The sequence below is a fragment of the Podarcis erhardii genome (assembly GCF_964252035.2).
Source record: "Podarcis erhardii genome assembly, chromosome: 14".
Classification (NCBI taxonomy): Eukaryota; Metazoa; Chordata; class Lepidosauria; order Squamata; family Lacertidae; genus Podarcis; species Podarcis erhardii.
In genome coordinates this window covers 25,756,021-25,771,366 of record NC_138503.1, presented here as the reverse complement: position 1 = coordinate 25,771,366, position 15,346 = coordinate 25,756,021, and positions in this window count along the sequence as shown.

Genomic DNA, 15,346 nt, shown 5'->3' with positions numbered 1-15,346 from the left:
TTAATTTTTAATGGAAAGGTTTCCACCCAGCCTGCCTTCAGGTCACCTGCCTGCTCTGTGCCATTTCGCATCTGAGCCCTCTCCTTATTCAGTTCCTCGACTTGCCACTGCTCCTAGTGACCCCCTGAGACCACCTTTTCCACACGCTGCCTCCTTGTCAGGTGTTTGGCTGCTGTTTCAGGCATGGATTTTCCAGCCCTATCTGGAGATGCTGTTTTATTGCACCTGGGGTGCATATCCTCTACCACAGAGCAACGGTCCTTCCACACAGGACGTGGCTGGCAAGATGTTGAGCAGTCTTCACTTGGGTCCATTCACTGAAATGTTTTGCTATTTAGGTGCTCCATGGTAATGCCAAGGCAGCTTCTACTGGCAGCGTGGGGCTGAGTTTGGTCTTGTCTCAAGTGGCGATCAGGAAGAAGGATCTGATTGATTTGACTGTCATGTTCTTAACTTTCATCTGTTTCGCTTTCAGCTGCCTGTCTGGCCGCCATCTTGTCCTTTGCCTCAGGTAGCAAAATGTTTTAAGCTGGCCATGGGAACTGAAGAAGAATTGTTCTGATATTTCACCTTGTGGTAAGAGTTCCCTGTGAGAAGGATAATGCCATCTGTTTGGTCTGAGATATCTTCTTCTGTCAGCTTGATCATACAGGCTGCTGGTTTTGACAGACATATGGAGCGTCAGGCCTGGCCTATTTTGCCGCCTGAGGTGAAGAGGAGTCCTCCCTGTTCCACATATAGAAACTGACTGGACTGAGAGCTGAATCTTACCTCAGCACGGGGACAACAAGTAGGGCTGGACAGACCCAATAAAAGTTTTCTCCATCAAAGTTCTGCACTGGCAGGGGACTAAGTACATACGTGCTGTTTCTGTGTGGATTTTCAAGGGACGGTCCTTAAAAATCTGTGCAGAGACATAGATGTTAAAAAATAGATGTTTTAGAAGCACACACTGAGGGCAGCCAAGTTTTTTATGTACAGTTCCAACTGAGAGTGATGGAACGGCCTGTCACTCCCAGAGGGATTTGCTTTACTCCATTTGAAACTTGTGGCAGCCACAATCTCCTTGTGCTAGCTGCTCCAGGCTGTGGGCGGCTGGATGGCTGAGTATTTTAGAAGGAAAGGGGGGGGGGAGTTACCAGCTTACAAAGAGGAGAGAGCGCTGCAAGACACCTCATAAAGGAATCTGCTGGTGCTGAAACAGACTCGTGATCCGATCTGGGTCATGATCTCCTCAGATAAAAGCAGATGAGTCTGCTTTGAGATCTGCCTTTTGCCAGTGAACTGATTTTATAATGAATTGATTATAGAATGCTGTATTATTTTATTGTTGTTAGCCGCTCTGAGCCTGGCTTCGGCTGGGGAGGGCGGGATATAAATAAATTATTTATTATTATTATTATTATTATGTATCATCCTCCACCACACCTGAGGGCAGCTTAAAGGGTGCAGGACCCACTGAACGATATCCTCTCCATCACTTCATTGACACTGCCTGCCCGCTAGTATTTATTGTCTGAGGCAGCTGCCTCAGTGTGTCTATTGGCAGGACTGGCCTCATGTTGGGGGGAGGGAGGTTGTATCCAATGCCCCACCTGTGCAGTTCTGCTGGCACAACAAGATTTCCATCTCCTTTTTTCCTCATGTGCTCCTCAGATTTGCTGGGGGGGGGGTCCCCCAACTCTCTGGAGCTGATTTTGAGGGTTCAGGGGCTGGTGTTGGGAGGACAGGAGATGAAGAGAAAGCTCTCTGATGTCCATTGCATCAGCAGAGCTGTGGTACTGGATTCATTAGGGATCATACCACGTCCATGTTCAGTACCACCCTGGGTATCGTAACCCACCCAGAGAACTTAATGTGATAAAAAGTGATGGGGAGGCATACAAACATCCTTTATAAATACAGTGGTACCTCAGGTTACAGTCACTTCAGGTTACAGACGCTTCAGGTTACAGACTCCGCTAACCCAGAAATAGTACCTCGGGTTAAGAACTTTGCTTCAGGATGAGAACAGAAATCGTGCGATGGTGGTGTGGTGGCAGTGGGAGGCCCCATTAGCTAAAGTGGTACCTCAGGTTAAGAACAGTTTCAGGTTAAGAGCACCCCTCCAGAACGAATTAAGTTCTTAACCCGAGGTACCACTCAGTGGCGTAGCATGGGGGTGCAGGGGGGGGGGCGGCCGCACTGGGCGCAACAGATATAACATGTGCTAGCTGTGAGTCCGGTATGACAACTGGAGGTGTGGGATTTTGGGGTGGGTGGGAAAACCACAACACGCTCCCCTTCTCTGCACTTTGCCGTTTGGAAAGAAAACAGTTGACATTCCAAAGGTTCTTTCCCCCCTGTTGGGTTACCATGGTCCTGTTTTCTAGATTAGGCCTTGTTATAATACGCCTTTTGTCCCAGAGGATGCAAGGTGGGTGACTTATGCTGAGAGGGGCAGAGGGGAAACACAAACACACCCAGCCTCTTCCGCGGCCAACACATTTTAAACGTTGTTTCAACAATTTCACAATAATTTCCCAAGGAGATCAGACTTAAGGCTGGAGTGGCAGATCAGAGCCAGCTGGATGACACTCAGGCTGTGTGGGTCACGGAGGGGCAAACTTCGCCAGAAGCCTTTAAAAGGGGGCAGATGTTGCTGGGGTGAAATGCCTAGGAGAGGGGGCAGGCTTTCTTGTGCCAGCTGTGGGGTCACTAAGCAAGCTTCCAGCACAGAATGTCTGCTGAACACCCTGATTTGTTTGTGGATGACATCAGATAAAAGTGAATACTGTATTTTTCACTCTAAAGGATGCACCAGACCATAGGAGAGGGAGAACGGGGGGGGGGGAATTCTCCCCCTCTCTGCGCAGCGCCCCTTCAGCAAAGCGGTAGGAGAAACGGAGCCCCTTCCTTTTCTCTTCCCACTTCGCTGAAGGGGCTCTGTGCAGAGAGGCAAAACTGTGCAGCGCCTCTCCAGCGAAGCGAAGCGAAGCGAAGCCTGGAGGGCAAGAGGGATTGGTGTGCACCGACCCCTCTCGCTCTCCAGGGGCTTCAGGCAGCTATCCGCAAGCCTTCGGAGCACAACGCGAACTCCTGCTGCACTCCAAAGACTTGTGGATAGCTGCCTGAAGCCCCTGGAGCGCAGCGGGAGGTCCTGCTGTGCTCCGGGGGCTTCGGGCTTCAGGCGGCTATCCGCAAGCCTTCGGAGCATTGGGGGAGCTCTCCCTCTGCGCTTCGGAGGCTTCGCGTTGCTATCGCTGAAGCCAAGGAGCCTGCATTCGCTCCATAGGACGCACACACATTTCCCCTTAATTTTTGGAGGGGGGAAAGTGCATCCTATAGAGCGAAAAATACGGTATTAACCCCACTTTCCAGTGCATTTTCCAGTCACTTTCCTTGCTACAAAAGTCCTAACTTTTGGGGGAAGTGGGATTGTTGCGCAAGACTTCCCAATCAATTATGACCACACAATCCAAATTTGCTGGTAGGTGATCCCATCTGATAATAGCAAAAGCCTGGAAGTGCCCTGAATTTCCAACCTGATAGAGCATGGTAGCTAAGATATGAAGGCCAAGACTCATTGAGTCCCTCATTCAAATTTTGCCCCACCATGGCCTTATGGACTAGGCAAATGATCGTTGGGGGAACCTCACTTCTTAAACTGGGAGGGCTGTGCATTTATTTCTGTTCTCTGTTTCCATTCTTTAACCAGATTCTGATCCATAAGGGGACGTGCCCTCTTATGCCTTGACTCCTAACCTTGCTCAGGATGCACACATATTTGCACATATTATTTTTGCAAAGCAATTTCCTTTTCCATGTTGCATTTCTGTAGGTTAATTTCACTAACATGCATTTTTACACACATACCCGAGAACATTTGCATTTCTGTATACACTGTGTGGCTGAAGAAATGCATTGCAAAATTCAGAGAAGTATGAATTTCAAAGGGGGCTGGGTTTTGGCTCACATACTGCTTTGGAAAGTGTGAATTGAGTAGGTTCATCTTTAAATGCAAAGAGAATGTAATTTCTCTCCCCCACCATTCCTGGTGTATGTCCCCTTCCTTGCCTATCCAATGTGAAATGTGGGACAAAAGCTCGCTCCCCCCCCCTCTCTCTCCCTCTCCCTCTCTCTCTCTCTCTCTTCTCCACCCCCACTATTTTCAGTATTTTGTTGAAAAGTCGCTCTCCAACACCACATGCCCAGGGAAAAATCTGTCTCATGCTGGATCCTACGCAGAATGTCTAGTCCAGGGGACGTTGTGCTATGCGAGTAAATATCAATAACCATTAAGTCATTTCCTTGGGACTGGAAGGAAATGAGTGCAAGAGGTACACCAGGTTCTCAGAAGCAGCCAGAAAGGTCAGGGGTTTTAAAAACATACTTGCCAAGGGCTTATTTTTTATTTTCTTAATCGTTAAAAGCACCATTCGCGTGTGGTCTAAGGCTTGAAAGCCACCAGGCAACTTCAATAAAACTGAGTTTTGCAGGCAAGATCAAACTAGCCAGTGTAGATTAATGCCAATAAAGCAAACAAGCACCCACAAAAGCTGACGCCATAATCAATTTGCTAGTCCTTAAGATGGCACAAGACTCTGTTGTTTTTGCCGCAGCAGATGAACACTGCAAATCTTCTGCAATGCACGTTAATGATGTCCTTTATTTTGATGCAGCCAGAATCATATGAATTCTGTACCAGTTAGAAATGACGTCATTGGGAACTTGGTGCCCCCCAGATATTGCTGGTCAATAACTCCTGCAACTGGCGGACCACATGTGGAGGACCACAGTCTCTCCATCCCTGAGTAAGTTCAGCTACACGGATATAACCACAAGCTGACACTAATAGCCAGCAAAAGCCACAGATAACAAATAACTTTTTCTCTGGTGCCCAGATGACTTATTCCAAAGGGGAGCCCATCCCACAGATTGGGTGCCACCACTGGGAAGTCTCTGCTCCTGGTCATCACAAGATGGGCTTTTGTAGGCTGCAGCATAGAAGATCTTACTGACTAAGCAGGCTGGCCTCTATGGGAGAAAGTGTCCCCCCAGATAACTGACTCCAAGCTACACTGTGTTTTTAAATATTTTTTTCTGATTTTTGGATTTAAATGCAAGTCATTAAACGAAAATGTGTTTCCAGTGCTCTGAACGCTGACATAACTGTATATTTTTTTTGAAGTCAGGGTGTTAAACTGGTTGTAAATTTTAGTGGAAAGAAAGCTAGGTCAACAGGCAGCGCTTTGGAAAATCTCAGAGTTGCCTATTTCTCTCCCTGGAGGCCTGTTAATATCTGAAATGCCCAAGAAACGCAAGAACTTGAGCTGCTCTGACACCAGCCCTTTCTCAACCTGGTGCCCTCCAGATGTTTTGGATTATAACTCCCAGACATCCAGAGCACACCAAGTTGGCAAATATTGCCTTAAACAAATCAAGGAAGCTCTTTTCAACCCAGTTGGGTTTCAAAAAATTCAGTTTTCTTGTCCTTAATTGCCACCATTCCTGATGTAGAGAAACATGAAGCACTTATTTTAAAAAATGAAGGTGGTGGGTGATAGGGAGTTCAACTCTGTATGCTTCTAGACCAGTGGTTCTCAACCTGTGGGTCCACAGAAGTTGTTGGACTACAACTCCCATCATCCCTGAGCTCTGGCCTTGCTAGCTAGGGGTGATGGGAGTTGCAGTTCAGCAACATCTGGGGACCCACAGGTTGAGAAAGGCTGTTCTAGACTGTTGCCATTTTGGGGGGATAGGAGTCAATCACATGCCAGCAAATTCAGGATGTGCAGTTGATGGGGGACTCTTAGGGAACAAGTCCACTTCCCCCCAAAACTGGATTTCTTGCAGGAAGGAAAGTGACAAGAAAATGCAGCAGAAAGTGTGGAATAACAATTGCTTTGACACAGCAAAGCGTCTGTAACGTACATTTAAAACAACATCATGCCACTTTAAGTAGTCATGGCTTCCCCCAAAGAATGCAGAGAACTGTACTTTGTTAAGGGTGCTGTGAGCTGTTAGGGGACCCCTGTTTCCCTCACAGAACAGCAATTCCCAGAGTTCCCTGTGAAGAGGGATTGATTGTTAAGCCACTATGAGATTTGTAGCTCTGTGAGGGGAATTAGGGGGCTGCCTAACAACCCTCAGCACTCAAAGGGAAGGAGCTCAGGGGCTTTGTGGGCACCAGGAGAAGAACTCAAGGGCTTCATTGTGCCCATGGGCACCGTGTTGGTAACTCCTATGCTCTCTGGTTTATAGTGGTTGTTTCTTTTTTAAAAAAAGATCCTGGTTCATGGCCCAAAAACGTAACAGAGTCTGTCCGTCAATACATCCGAAGGCTAGCAAAACCAGTGCCAAAAGATGATTGTAATACTTTTCCTGAATTACTTCCAAGATTTCCAACAAGAGAGGGAAAGATATCAATAGATAAGCTCTTTCGGAGTGTTCAGTTTTGTCTGTTGAGTGTGAATTTGCAAGAGAAAGAGGCTTTGGGGAAATGGTTCATTGTTTTCCAGTGAAGAGAGCTGGGAAAATAATGCTTTAAAGTAAATCAATCTGTTTGCAGCTGCATTGGCTCAGCAGAATTCTCTGTTTTAAAAAAATAAAAATAAATCAAAGTATTAACAAGCAGCCCCCATATGTACCAGAAATGCCAGCCCAACATGAGTAACTGCCTGGAGGCACATCTTCATGAATTGAATACAGATGCTTGCAAGGGTCACCTATGTGGAACAACTGTTTCCACATAGGTGCTCTGTGCAGTTGGGACCACAGGTGTCCACTGGGTGGGGCTGACACAGAACCTGACACTGGGGCAGGAGGTGGAGGTGCAGCCATGCTCCAGCTGCCCCATGGATTTGCCCAGGCATGGAGAACATTTCTGAACAGAGCTACACCTGCACTCCAAAACAGTAGACCGCAGCATCAGGTGTGCTTCTTTCCGCTCTGATCCTAAGCACTGAAAGGAGAGCATTGCAAGCTTATTCTGGGTTAGAGGAGTCCTTGCACTCAGCTGTGCTAACGCTTTGGAGACACCTGACTTTCAGTGAGTTGCATACAGAACAATACGCCTCTGAATACCAGTTGTTTGGAGAGAGCTGCTGCTGCACCCATGTTCCGCTTGCAGACTTCCCATGGGTATCTGGCTGGCCGTTGTGCTAACAGGATGCTGTAACTAGGGATGCAGGTGGCACTGTGGTTTAAACCACTGAGCTTCTTGGGCTTGCCGATCGGAAGGTGGTTCGAATCCCCGCCACGGGGTGAGTTCCTGTTGCTCTGTCCCAGCTCCTGCCAGCCTAGCAATTCGAAAGCATGCCAGTGCAAGTAGATAAATAGGTACCACTGCGGCAGGAAGGTAAATGGCATTTATGTGTGCTTTGGCTTCCATCATGGTGTTCTGTTGCACCAGAAGCAGTTTAGTCATGCTGGCCACATGACTCGGAAAGCTGTCTGTGGACGAACACTGGCACCCTCAGCCTGAAAGCGAGATGAGTGCCGCAATACCCCATAGTCGCCTTTGACTGGACTTAACCGTCCAGGGGTCCTTTAACTGGCCCGGGGCGGGGCCTGACAGGCCCATAAGGACTGCTGGACTCTGCTGCCCAGGAGGACTCTCCTGCTGGGTGTCTGAGGGCCCTGCTCCTTCCTGCCACTCACCATCTGGCCCGGGGCGGGGCCTGAAGGCCCATAAGGACTGCTGGACTCTGCTGCCCAGGAGGACTCTCCTGCTGGGTGTCTGAGGGCCCTGCTCCTTCCTGCCACTCACCATCTGGCCCGGGGCGGGGCCTGACAGGCCCATAAGGACTGCTGGACTCTGCTGCCCAGGAGGACTCTCCTGCTGGGTGTCTGAGGGCCCTGCTCCTTCCTGCCACTCACCATCTGGCCCGGGGCGGGGCCTGAAGGCCCATAAGGACTGCTGGACTCTGCTGCCCAGGAGGACTCTCCTGCTGGGTGTCTGAGGGCCCTGCTCCTCCTGCCACTCACCATCTGGCCCGGGGCGGGGCCTGAAGGCCCATAAGGACTGCTGGACTCTGCTGCCCAGGAGGACTCTCCTGCTGGGTGTCTGAGGGCCCTGCTCCTCCTGCCACTCACCATCTGGCCCGGGGCGGGGCCTGACAGGCCCATAAGGACTGCTGGACTCTGCTGCCCAGGAGGACTCTCCTGCTGGGTGTCTGAGGGCCCTGCTCCTCCTGCCACTCACCATCTGGCCCGGGGCGGGGCCTGAAGGCCCATAAGGACTGCTGGACTCTGCTGCCCAGGAGGACTCTCCTGCTGGGTGTCTGAGGGCCCTGCTCCTCCTGCCACTCACCATCTGGCCCGGGGCGGGGCCTGAAGGCCCATAAGGACTGCTGGACTCTGCTGCCCAGGAGGACTCTCCTGCTGGGTGTCTGAGGGCCCTGCTCCTCCTGCCACTCACCATCTGGCCCGGGGCGGGGCCTGACAGGCCCATAAGGACTGCTGGACTCTGCTGCCCAGGAGGACTCTCCTGCTGGGTGTCTGAGGGCCCTGCTCCTCCTGCCACTCACCATCTGGCCCGGGGCGGGGCCTGACAGGCCCATAAGGACTGCTGGACTCTGCTGCCCAGGAGGACTCTCCTGTTGGGTGTCTGAGGGCCCTGCTCCTCCTGCCACTCACCATCTGGCCCGGGGCGGGGCCTGACAGGCCTCACAGGGACGATTGCTGTCACTGCTGCTGCGGCCCAGGGGGATCCGGAGGGGTGCAGAGTTCCTTTTAAAATGTTTTAAAATTTTCCTTTTCCTTTTTATTTCTTTATTATTATTATTATTGTGATTACTATTATTGTATATGCAGGGGTGGGGTGGGGCTGGGATGGATGTTTAGTTGGGAATTTGTTTGATTTTGATGGATTGTAATTTTTACAGTTTTTTATTTGTATTGTTTTTTGGGGTTTCTTTTTTGTTTTGTTTTCATTGTTTTAATGCCTTACTTTGTTTTTAAGGGGAGGGGTCAGGGCTGCCGGGGAGTGGGTCCCAGCCAACAAAATGGCTGCGGCATGTTCCACAGGGGGGGATGCGTTGGGACAACCGATCTCAGTGATCTCGGGTAGGAGGAGGAGTTACGCTAAGACCAGACCATGTCATTACAGAGAAGGCAGGTTTAGTCGTTGTCTGAGGACTATCCCTGCCTCCAGGTCTGGTCCTGACCAGATGGATACTAGAATCAGCAAGGGATACCCACATGACCTGAAGGTGCTGCTGTGCAATGCCAGGTCAATGATTCATAAGACCACTGCCATCCATGACCTGATCATGGATGGAGGATTTGACCTGGCATGTGTAACAGAGACTTGGTTGAATGAAGCAGATGGGCCTGTTCTTGCCGCTGCTTGTCCACCAGGTTTCTCTTACGCACAGCAACCCAGGCCTTGTGGGCGGGGAGGGGGGGTTGCAGTGATTTTTAGGAAGTCATTAGTTTGCACCAGGCGTCCTATTGGGAAGACCCAGTTTTCTGAGTGCATGTTCTGGAAGTTGGGCAATAGGGGCAGTACAGGATTCCTTTTGGTGTACCGACCTCCCCGCTGCACCAAGGATTCCCTGCCCGAGCTGCTTCAGGTCGTGGCGGATGTTCTCCTGGAGACGCCTAGTTTGGTTGTCCTAGGGGATTTTAATATCCATGCCGACACGACCTTACAAGGGGCCGCTCGGGACTTCGTGGAAAGCATGGCCTCCATGGGGCTGTCCCTGAATAAGTTTGGCCCAACCCATAGCCGCGGACATGCCTTGGACCTGGTGTTTACCTCTACGGATGTTGGTGATCTGACACTAACTAAAAGTGAAACAAAAGAAGTGCCATGGTCAGATCACTTCCTGGTGCAACTGGACTTCTCCGCGACCCTTCCCCTCTGCAGGGAGGTGGGACCGATTCGGATGGTCCGCCCCCGCCACTTAATGGATCCAAATGGTTTCCAGAGAGTGGTAGGGGATGCTTTATCCCATGTTGATGGCCTTTCAGTTGATTCCCTGGTGGCCCGCTGGAATGTGGAGTTAACCAGGGCTATTGACTGTTTGGCTCCGAAGCGCCCTCTCCGATTGCATGGAGCCCGGAGAGCCCCGTGGTTTTCCACGGATCTGAGGGCAATGAAACAATCGTTGAGACGGCTAGAGCGCCGGTGGCGGATAACTCATTCTGAAGCTGACCGGACACAGGTTAGAGCTCAATGTCGAGCCTACCAAGTGGCGGTAGCGACGGCGAAGAAAACTTTCTTCGCCGCCTCTATTGCATCTGCAGAAAACAGCAGCAGGAGACTTTTTCAGGTGGTCCGCAATTTAGCGGAACCACCTGCTACATCGGGGCCCAGTACGGGCCACATGATCTCCTGCAATGATTTTGCAAAGTTTTTTGCAGATAAAGTCGCTCAGATTCGGGAAGAGGTAGACGCCACCGTGGGAGCAGGGCCGGGGCGGGAGAGTGCTAGAGTCCTGTCTAGTCAAATTGCATGGGATCAATTCCAATCTGTTACCACCGAGGATGTGGACAGGCTGCTTGGACGAGTGAAACCAACCACCTGTCTCCTTGATCCTTGCCCATCCTGGCTTATAAAAGCTAGCCGGGAAGGACTGGGTGATGGGCTTCGTGAGGTGGTGAATGCTTCCCTCCGTGAGGGAGCCTTCCCAGACCCACTGAAAGAGGCGGTTATCAAACCACTTCTTAAAAAACCATCTTTAGATGCGGCCACGATGGCCAACTATCGCCCAGTCTCGAATCTTCCATTCTTGGGCAAGGTGATTGAGCGAGTGGTTGCTGAACAACTCCAGGCACGCCTGGAAGAAGCGGACCATTTGGATCCCTTCCAGTCGGGATTCAGGCCTCATCATGGGACTGAAACTGCCTTGGTCGCACTGGTTGATGATCTCCGGCGGGCCAGGGACAAAGGTGAGAGCTGTTTCCTGGTTCTGCTGGATCTCTCAGCGGCGTTTGATACCATCGACCATAACATCCTCCTGGACCGTCTTGAGGGGCTGGGAGCTGGGGGCACTGTCATACAGTGGTTCCGCTCCTTCCTCCTGGGCCGTGTTCAGAAAGTGGTGGTGGGGAATGAGTGTTCAGACCCCTGGGCTCTCACTTGTGGGGTGCCTCAGGGTTCTGTCCTCTCCCCCATGCTTTTCAACATCTACATGCAGCCGCTGGGAGAGATCATCAGGGGGTTTGGGCTGGGTGTTCATCAGTATGCGGATGAGACCCAGCTCTACCTCTCTTTCAAATCAGAACCAGTGAAGGCGGTGACAGTCCTGTGTGAGTGTCTGGAGGCGGTTGGAGGATGGATGGCGGCTAACAGATTGAGATTGAATCCTGACAAGACAGAAGTACTGTTTCTGGGGGACAGGAGGCGGGCAGGTGTGGAGGACTCCCTGGTCCTGAATGGGGTACCTGTGCCCCTGAAGGACCAGGTGTGCAGCCTGGGAGTCATTTTGGACTCACAGCTGTCCATGGAGGCACAAGTTAAATCCGTGTCCAGGGCAGCTGTGTACCAGCTCCATCTGGTACGCAGGCTGAGACCCTATCTGCCTGTGGACTGCCTCGCCAGAGTGGTGCATGCTCTGGTTATCTCCCGCTTGGACTACTGCAATGCACTCTACGTGGGGCTACCTTTGAAGGTGACCCGGAAACTACAACTAATCCAGAACGCAGCAGCCAGACTGGTGACAGGGAGCGGCCGCCGAGACCATATAACACCGGTCTTGAAAGACCTACATTGGCTCCCAGTACGTTTCCGAGCACAATTCAAAGTGTTGGTGCTGACCTTTAAAGCCCTAAACGGCCTCGGTCCAGTATACCTGAAGGAGCGTCTCCACCCCCATCGTTCTACCCGGACACTGAGGTCCAGCACCGAGGGCCTTCTGGCGGTTCCCTCACTGCGAGAAGTCAAGTTACAGGGAACCAGGCAGAGGGCCTTCTCGGTAGTGGCGCCCTCCCTGTGGAATGCCCTCCCACCAGATGTCAAAGAGAACAACAACTACCAGACTTTTAGAAGACATCTGAAGGCAGCCCTGTTTAGGGATGCTTTTAATGTTTGATGTATCATAGTATTTTAATATTCTTTTGGAAGCCGCCCAGAGTGGCTGGGGAGGCCCAGCCAGATGGGCGGGGTATAAATAATAAATTATTATTATTATTATTATTATTAACTAACAGGATGCTGGACTAGGTGGGCCATTGGCCTGATCCCGCAGATCTCACCATACATCGTTATATTCCAACTCAGTTCTGTTTTATAGAGCACCAGCAGAGGTATAATGGTCTGGGGTGCAGGGAGTCAAAGGCCCATTACTTTTTTTTGCAGGAGGGTCCTTGTCTCCAGCATCCTAGAGCTGCCTGACAGCAGCATGAGAGGGGAACCTTTTAGCCACTGAGAAGACATCTTCTCACCCTCCGTGTTGACTGGAGCCACTCACCGCGAAAGGAGGTGAGTCAGCAACTGAGGACTGGCTCCAAGGGTCACTCTGGAGAAAGAGCGTGGGAAGATCTTTGAGGAGGCATTGCTCCATATATTCCAAAAGCTAAGCATTCAGGAACACTGAAAACACAAGGTGCTTCAGTTTCAAGGGAATGGTGCACAAGTTTTATCATGTACAATGGAACCTGAAGGAAAACACAACAGAAATCATTCTGGAAGAAGATCCTGCAGCACTGAAAATCATTTGCCCGTGTAAAAATGCATTGCAACAATCAGTGCAAATCAGTGCAAATCTCCAAATAAATGAAGCGAAAAGGCAACACATGGAGATTTGCACTGATTGTTGCATACATTGTTATTGTTATTGTTATTGTTATTGTTATTAAATCTTAGAAGGGGGCATGGCTGTGAGAGGGTCTAGAAGGGATCCTGCATATCTAAATTTTCCAGCACACTACTAAGCGCTAGTCCTTACTAACCTGAGTTGTGGTGAACAAGGTGCACTGTAAACTCAAACCCCCATTTTGAAGGTGTGCGAGCTTATCCATTTGTAAAATATGGGTTTGGAGCTTTCTCATTTGTACTCAGGTTTCTTGCCTTGAGACAAGTTGCCCACATTTTCTCACTGGATTCCCAGCAGTGAAATGTGTCTTTATGAGGAGGGCAGGCTTTCGCTGTCGAAAAAACAGATTTCCAATAGGCAAAATAGTTTGCTCGGATTTATGATTTCCTGGCTGGCACAACTCAGCTCCACCCCCCTTCCTTGCTAAGCCACCTGTTTCAAGCCTGGATTTAACTGCAGAGAGCTGGGAATCTGCACTTGACGTCTGAGTGATTCACCCAACATTAAAAAAAAACTGGGATTGAGCAGGCATGAGATTCTACAAAAAGACTGATGCAAGGAAGGAAAGAAGAGAAATCACAGCAGGCTCTGAAAAGGAAGTTACACCACCCTGAGCTCCTTGCCAGAAAAACAATTCAGATAACAAATGAATGAAGCTGAGTTACTAAGATTGAATCAAGTACTTTGTAAGGAAGCCTTGACCCAGTCTGCTAGTGTGTCAATTTGCTGCCCCCGTTTCATTGGGCTGTTAGAAAGTTATTAAAGTCATTATTTATTTTGTTTAATTTATATACCACTTAATATCATAAAATTTGATATTTTTTTTTTAAAAAGAATAATTTCTGTTTTATTCTGTTTTTATTAGTGTTTATTTGCTGCCTTGAGTCTCCCTGGAGAAATGATAGAATTTTTAAAATTAAATAAAATACCCTGTGTTCCAGAAATCCACTCGATGGCTGTGGTCATGAAGCCTGTCTTTCAGACATTCACCTTGAATGAAAACAACCCTGGGGTATCTTACACAACCTTAGGGCACGTCCAGGCTGTCACACTTCTGCAGAAAGAACAGCGAATGGAAAACTATGGGGAGAAATACAGGAAAACAACTATTTGATGGTGATATCATGTAACCTCTGTGCACATTTCGCAAAGACAAATTTATTTACGTTTTTTAAAAATGACCACACCACCGTTTACTATAATAAATTTCTCTTAAGTGGTTTGCGTAAATGCAATAAAAGCACAATGATATCATTTGATGCAGCTTCCTAAAAGCTAGATAAAAATACAGCAAAACAGTATAGCACAGATAAAACTGAGGTGTCCAAAAGGAAGTGTTAACTATTAAGAGTCAACATCCAGGAAAGATGAACAAACACATAGGGTCCTTTCCAAGGCAGTAGTAAGTTAAAGTCACTTAGTGTGACCAACCTACTCCAGTGGAATATTGTTGTGCAAGAGGATGCACAAGCAGGTTGTGCTTGTTTCACAATGGGTTGTGCAACACAGTGGAAGCTGTTTTGGATTCCTGTGTTGTGCAACATGAAAACTAACCTGGCTTCTAGCACAAAAGCCCTGGCGCTAGCAATCAGAGAATTCTGAATAAGCTCCATACATTTTAAAGAGGTGAGACGCTTGAGAGTCCCATGGACTGCAAGAAGATCAAACGTATCCATTCTTAAGGAAGTCAGCCCTGAGTACTCACTGGAAGGACAGATCCCGAAGCTGAGGCTCCAATACTTTGGCCACCTCATGAGAAGAGAAGACTCGCTGGAAAAGAGCCTGATGTTGGGAAAGATTGAGGGCACAAGGAGAAGGGGATGACAGAGGACGAGATGATTGGACAGTGTTCTCAAAGCTACAAACATGAGTTTGACCAAACTGCGGGAGGCAGTGGAAGACAGAAGTGCCTGGCGTGCTCTGGTCCATGGGGTCACGAAGAGTCAGACACGACTAAATGACTAAACAACAACAAAGAATGGACGAATCTGTCAATTTCAGTTTCTGTCTCAGGTCAGTGTTCACATTCCCTGTTTGGTGTGAATGTGGCCCACAATTCTCTTCTTAAGTTCAGTTATCCACATTTCCAGATAAACAACAGCAACAATTTTAAAGAGGTGTTTCAAGGTCATTACTCCATCACTGAGATGGTTCCCTTCTGCATTGTCCCCAAGTGACAATCTGATGGTTTTGGAACGGCCATCTCTGCAGGAGATCTTTAAATCTGGCTTGGTTTCTGTACTGGGGAGGTGGTCTGCCAATCAGGACGTTTGCTCAAGATAAACTTCATCTGGAAGGGACCCCAGTTTCCCAAGGAAGAACTCGGTGCACTTGACAACAACAGAAGCAGAAGGAACTGGATGAATGTAAATAGAGAGAGTCAGACCAAAAGAGAAGGATTCTCCTGGGAGCTTAACACAGGCAGTGTCTTTTGTATGTAAAAGATGTTTCAAAACAAGAAGGACCAAGTAAGCAAGTGAAACCAGCATTAATATTTGTTGACATTATTATTTTTCAGCAGGGTCAGTGCTGAGCAAATGGAACATCTTACTAGGAAGTCTCAGTGGCTGTCAAAGAGGGCTTTCCCAACAGCCAAAGTTAAC